This window comes from Anas platyrhynchos, chromosome 5 (genome assembly GCF_047663525.1).
Source record: "Anas platyrhynchos isolate ZD024472 breed Pekin duck chromosome 5, IASCAAS_PekinDuck_T2T, whole genome shotgun sequence".
Classification (NCBI taxonomy): Eukaryota; Metazoa; Chordata; class Aves; order Anseriformes; family Anatidae; genus Anas; species Anas platyrhynchos.
The window spans coordinates 39,137,693-39,144,576 of record NC_092591.1 but is presented as its reverse complement, the minus strand read 5'-3'; the positions used below and the strand labels follow the sequence as shown (position 1 = coordinate 39,144,576).

At 35.4% G+C, this 6,884-nt stretch overlaps 1 long non-coding RNA gene across 1 annotated transcript; it reads right to left on the bottom strand.

Annotated features, from left to right (window-relative positions):
• Positions 1-741: 741 nt before the first annotated feature.
• On the bottom strand, positions 742-3,239 carry LOC119717259 (uncharacterized). The gene is made up of 2 exons (XR_005266509.2): positions 3,122-3,239; positions 742-1,175 (listed from the first exon to the last, which is right to left on the bottom strand). It is a non-coding gene; the product is annotated as an uncharacterized lncRNA (long non-coding RNA).
• Between the last annotated feature and the right edge of the window lie 3,645 nt (positions 3,240-6,884).

The window sequence follows — 6,884 nt, the reverse complement described above, 5'->3', positions numbered from 1 at the left end:
TCAAGGATTTGATCTGCTCCACCTAGAATTCTCCCCCAAGATTTCCAGGCTTGGTTTGCTTTACTAAATGAGTTTGGCCAGTTCCTATTTATCTGATTCAGTGCTTTCATTACTTGTAACTTCACTGACAGTTTTTTATTGTCTATTTCCCTCTTATTATCAATGGCATTAAGAATGACCACTTCTCATCTACTGATACCTATCAGTTTTCAACAGATGTTTTGACTTAAAGGAAAAAATATGGGTACACATTTTGGTGCCAAATATGGTAACACAAGCTCAGAATATTTAGTATTTTGGCCTCAAAAGGCCAATATTGCTTCACAGCTTTAATTCACACACACAAAAAAAATGCTATAAATACAGTTTTTCTTCTGTGGGAAAGGGGCTATGGAGCTAGCGGTGAGCTAATGCTCTCTGAGCAAATTTCTAGGTTAAGAAAACAGGACATGATAACCTGAATGGACAGATAAATTTGGCTGAACTTTGTGTTACAAGGGATCTTTTGATAGCAACTGATAGATTACTTTCACCAAGACTTGCCATTCCAGGGCTGACCCACTGTAGATAAGTTACCTTCTAACAAAATTAATGAGAGACTTGGGATTTGGCCTTTTAAGATATCTTTTTTTTTTTTTTTTTAAGTCAATAACATTCCCAGCACTGTGCTATCAATAATTCTATGTTGCTAGTATGTTTTGTAATAGAAAAATAATTGTTAGGGCTTGATTTTTTTTAAAAAAAAAAAAGAGAGAGAGAGAAAAAGAAACAGATGAGAAAAGTAGTTCAGAATTTGGCAAGGTAGAAAATCTTTTCCTAATTTTTGTGATGAATTGAATTAAAACTCACAGTTGCTCTGCATATTATTCACTCAAGACCTTTTTTGGCCATTTGCTGTTGCCAAGTGCTAGAGATCCACATTTCATTTTTTAGCACTGGTCTGCCAAGTTATATAAAGGAAATGTTTGCCCTCAGTGTTGTTTTTCCAAAATTATTTGGAATGCTATGTTTCAGTCTCCTTTGGGCTTCTACAGAGGTTCTGTATTCTGTCCCTCTGTTCATCTTCCAATAATAGCAAATGTGTTATATCCAGAAATCATTTCTTCAGTTGATGCAGATAGATCCATCAATGCCTTGAGCCCCAAAATACTTCATACAATCTATGCTTGTCTCATCTGTCAAGGAAAAAAACCAAACTGTTAGGGATCTTCTGTCACATGTCTTTTACCTTCATCCTCTCTTGGTTTTCCTTCTCTGACCCACTTCGTCTGTGCCCCTCTCTGCAACCCCAACTCTATTACTGAGACATAACCTGTATGTAAGTAACAAAAAGCAGTGTCAAAATTTAGAATAACAATGAACCTACTGGCTGTTACGAAAGAAGACTAGACTGGCAGATTTAAAAATAACCTCAGAGCTGTGTCCGTCAAGACAAAGTTGATAATATGCCATGGAGCCTTTCAGAAATAAGGTAAAGTGTTCCTGACATGCTGCAAAAGGTGAAGTGTGGTCATGAAATGTGGTCTGTCTTTATATGAAGAAGCAGACAGTGACTGGCCTGAAAACTCATCGTATTCAGTGGTGAAATGTTATATAAATTAATTATATAAATAGAGGGTTTAATATATCTTGTCCAAACTAGATCTTTGTCACTCCCACTTGGCTAAATTCTGCATGGCTGCATATGTATGCTGAGTGGGAGAGATTGCAAGAGTAAGTTGCAGAGGGCCATCACACATGGTGATACAGGGGATATTACCAATTTTTATTCTCTGACAGAAAGGAATGATTCCACCAAATAAATATATTTTTTTTAAAAGTATTTTGTGCAGTGTCTTTAAGACTTGCACTGGTCGATGTGTTTGTTTTTTTCATAAGACCAACCATGTACTCCTACTGTGGCTTCATCTGGCAGCTGAAAAAAAGAGAATCAGAATTCCTGAGTTACACTTACTGACTGAGAAAAGAATTTGGCTATTGTGTTTAAAGGGCTTATTTCATAGTTTTTTTCAGTTAATGATCCCAGTTTCCAAAAGAAATCCATGTGGCTGTGGGACTTCAGCACATATGGGATCTGCATCTCTGCTGCCTATTCCCTCTTCGGTGGCAAAATAAATGGAAGTGTGACAGGAGGTTGACTTATATCGTGCCACAACCTTCCCAGACTTAAAGTACAGTTATATCTGTGGTAACCTAACCATCATAACAATGTAAACAATGGCATGTGACTAACAGTGAAGCATTGTTGGGAACATTTGCACGAATTATATTATTAATGGTGGAATTTCAGGCACGTGTTTGGATTACCTATTCGTTTCAGTCCTTTCCTGTTGATTCTTTCTAGCAGTAATTTTTTCCAATTACAGGAATCGTTGTTTTTCTTTTTTTTTTTTTTTTTTTTTTTTTTTTTTTTTTCCTGGAGACACTAGGCCTTTAGTATAGGTAGGAAAAGAGTGTAAGATGGTTTACATAGCCGTATCCTCAAAGGGGCTGCTGCATAGTGTATCGTTCAAAGCTTAGCAGAGTGCATACCACAGCTAGAGGATGTAGAGCATCTCAAGGGTCTCTGTGGCCGTTTAACTCTTTGAAATAAAATGTTCCTTCCAGCATGAGAAGGAAAAAATACGCAGTTGCTTGCCAAAGCTGTGCAAACACATTCATCCAAATAACGCTGATCAATTATGTAAAAAATGAGACGTTTTAGGAGCAAGATGCGGATGAAGGGAAAGAGGCCCAGTTTATTTATTCAGTGATCTTTTTTTTTTTTTTTTCCTTTTTTTTTTTTCTTAAAGGCACCCTATGCAAGGAAAGAGCAGCTGCTAAGAGAAATACTTTGCTTATGTGAACAGAGGAGACTGGCTCTTTCTTTATTGTTTTGAGAAGTGAAAGGTGCAATGTTGAAAAACATTTTCAGGAGTTCACACTTTTTCCTTCTTTGGGGAAAAGGGAGAAATACAATTTTTTTTAGCTAGAAATGCTGGTCACATTAGTTATGGAGCAAGGTATCAATTTACTAATGCTATTAAAAACATGTGATATTTACCCTAAACATGAATGAAATTCCAGGTGGCAGTGGAAGCTCAGCAGTCATGGCAGTTTATAGAAAGACTATTCTACTCACAGCGTATTATAGTCAGGACAGACTCAACTTGAATAAAGACAGGACAAAGGCAGCTTTCTCTGTGGTAGACATGAAATCCATCTTGCTGTGTGTAGCTGTCAACATTAAAACAATTCCATTAGCAGAAGTTGTGTGTGTGTGAAGTCCCATCTGCTAGAGGACTCTTTGTATGTTTTGGTGAGTCATTTTCCCCCTCCAGGTAGGAATGGCTTATCCTTCAAAACACAATGTAAGCTCACCAAATATCTGTCCTTTCTCAGAAATAAAAGATGTTCTTTGTGCTCTGGACTTGTCCAGAAACTAAATAAGACATTTATCAGAGGAGCTTTCAGAATGAAGCCTGATGTCAGGGAATAAGCTTTTAGTGTTTAACGGATGCTATCTTCAACACACTTGTCTAGAGGCAGTTCCATCCAAAGTATATGATTAATATATGTGGATAAAGTGGAGTTGCATATAAGATTGTGAACACAGATATAGCTGAGCCTGTGGACAGTGATTCTTCTTATTCCTGCACTTCAAAAGTTAGTATAAAAAAGCCCTTTGCCTTCCTGCAATTTCCATGGACCAAAATCTAGCAAATTTTTGAACATCTCTTACAGTACAGTTTTCTGAATTTTGGATTGTTATTCTCCCCTTGTCTTAATTAAAAATGGAGTTTGAAAACTTATTTTTAAACAAGGCTTTAAGCATTTAATGGTTTTGGGGACAGTGCAATGCACTCCAATGTTGTTTCTATCTGCTTTTTTTTGCTTTTTTTTTCTTCTTTCCTTTGAAAAGTGTTACAGAAGTAGTCAGTAATAAATGGAAATAAATTGGAATCATATGATGCAATGCATTGTCTAAGTGGAATGGAAGAATTTGAACCTCAAGATTGTCCTCCCTACTAAGTGATAGGAGATATGTTTACAATTACAGTTATACACAGTTTATGTTGGCTCCATCCTGTTTCATAGTAACCAGCATGTCACTAATTAGTAGTTTGTTTTTATTTAAATTTTATTTCTTGTATTTTCTATACTTCTAATGCTCCAAAATGTAAAGCAGCACTGAAAGTCTTGATTTTCAAGGAATCTCTATGAGGTGTTAGAATTATGCTAATGCAAATGAAATATATTTGATCAGATTACAATTAGTTTTAAGATGATCTATTTAACTGAATATGAGAAGATTTTCATTGCCCTAAAATGTCTCTTCATCATGGATGAGAACTTGTTAGGTAAACCAGGGTAGTAGTTGCTATATAACCTAGCCTTTAAGTCTTCTGGATATCAAAATTGGAAAATAATATAAAATAAAAAATCACAGACAGCTTGGCTGGAAGGCAAAATTGTGAAATCTGAATCTGTAAATCAGCTACACTGGAGTCAACTGAATGATAAACACAGATATAAAAGAGACAGTCTTTTAAGTAAGATGGCAGTTGAATAATTCCTTATACGTGTATACTAGTCCCAGAAAACAAACAAACAAACAAACATCTTTCTCTTCCTTATTTTTATAGACTGATTCTATGAATTGATAGATATGCATCATGTCTCTGTGTAGAAAAAATGACCATAGGAAGTGAAATGTATACTCAAATCCCATTCAAAGAAGAATTATATAACAGGCACAAAGTAGAAACTGAGTAGAATCTGAGTTCTCCATAGATCAAGAACAAAAGCATGTCTAGTACAAGGTTAAAAGTAATTTTAATTTAATACATTTTCAGGTGTATGAAGTAGTATGATTTAAAAAGAGTAGGGGTTTCACAAGATCTTTTACAGGCATTCTGACACCTCAATTACTGTCTTGATTTGTGATGCGTGGAATGGTAAAGTAGAGAGCAAAGAGAGCTTTAAGGAAAAGCCTTTGTGTTTGCCTGATGAGCAAAAGGTTATGAATTGACCAACTTTTAAATGTTACCTAAATGTGTTTGCCTGTACTCTCACCTAAACCCTTTAAAATGGTGAATACTTTCTTACTCAGTGTTCATATCATCACAGCTACCCACCTTTTCCTGGACTTAAAATCGCATTTCTAGTAGTTCCTGAACATTCATGATCTGAAACGTTCCTCTACCTCACAGAAAAGACATGAGCATTTCTGAAATCAGGCACCTCATCCTCATGTTTCACAGGTTGTACTAGCGGAGATTAGAGTCTTCAAAGCACAAGGAATAGAAGAAACAGACAAAAATAGTGCAAATGTTTGCAGATCTAATCTGTTAATTTAAGATGTTTTTATCAAAAATGCCTCAATATACATGAAAACAATCTACCCATAGGGAACCCCTTAGGAGAATCAGTCACTAAATTACTAGGAAAACTCAGTCTCTCAGATGGTAAAATTAATTTTCAGCCTTTTCTGACAAGTGGGTTCTTTTCCCAGTGGGGTGATGTTTTTCTAAACTGAAATTTCTCCTAGGATTCTTTTATTTAATTTTCTGCCACATAAGTCTGTTCTCAAAGTACGTATTCATGCAGTCTAAGCAGGACTGGCTCTTTAGACTGTTGATCCATCTGACTACCATAAAATGAAGCATTATTGTTCTTTAGACGTCTGAAAATACAGAGAAAGTGTCATGCTGATGGAAAATATAATATGAGAAATGATTTACTGCTTTTTTTTTTAATTTTTTTTTTTTTAAATAGAGTTTAGTGCTTTTTATGAGCAGGTGTTTATAGCATGCTTCTGAATGGTTCTTAGCAACTTAATGACTTATAGCCATGGTAAAATTTCAGCTCTAAGGACAGTTTTCCATCTAAAAATTGACCAAAAATTGAGACATGCTATTATGAAAGAAAACATGCTATCTGAACCAATTAAGACAACATAGAGAGCTACCATCTGGATGCATCTTCTATGTCTGCATGGAGCACGTCATTGTCTAGGACTTTGTCTCAAAAGGAGGCAAATCATTTGAACTGTTACATGGGTATAATCTCCTGCAGGAACACTTTTATTAGAGAAGAACTGCTTGCTTACTTTAGCTTAGAACTCTTTCCATGTGATGAAAACAAACTTAAAAAAGCTTTGTGGTATTGGAATCAGAACCTCCTTGTGTAAGATTGTAACTGCAATACTTCAGATTTACAACAAAATTGTACCAAAACAATTCAGTTGTGAGGACAAGACTAAGTTCTGCAACCTCATATGCATCATCAGCAAAATGGAGTGATTGAAAAAGCTTGCTGTGCTCCACCAAATGAGTGGTTGGGAACGATGGATTTGGGAGAGAATAATCTGTGGCTAAGAAAGAAAATCACTGCCTTGTGGACAGGAGGAAAAAAGGTGTAAAATATGAGTGTTTTCAACAGAAGAAGGCCTATAATTATATTTAGCATGTACATGTAGAGAAATAAGAGAGAAATTAGAAGGTGCATTTAACAATGCATACTTTCTCAACACAAGTAAAGAGAAATAAATAATGTAAATTAATAAATAATGTAAAATAAATAGCAAGCAAAAATTTCAGTACTGAACATCCTGAATACAAAATCAGAAATATATATATTTCAAAACTCTGTCTCTCTACAGGTCTTCTGTCTCAAGATTGAGTCCTTTTCGTTCTGACAATATTCATTTTAGCTATCTGATTGCTTTTGCAAGGCACATTAAGTGCGAGATGTATAGATTGTACTTGTATAGATTTACAAACAAGTTCAAAAAACAAACTCCAGAAATATTCCTATTAAGAATACTTTGCACTACACTGATACCTGACATTTTCCTACAGTTGTGGGTGGGATGCCTTCTAGCATAGAGCCAGAACAAGCTG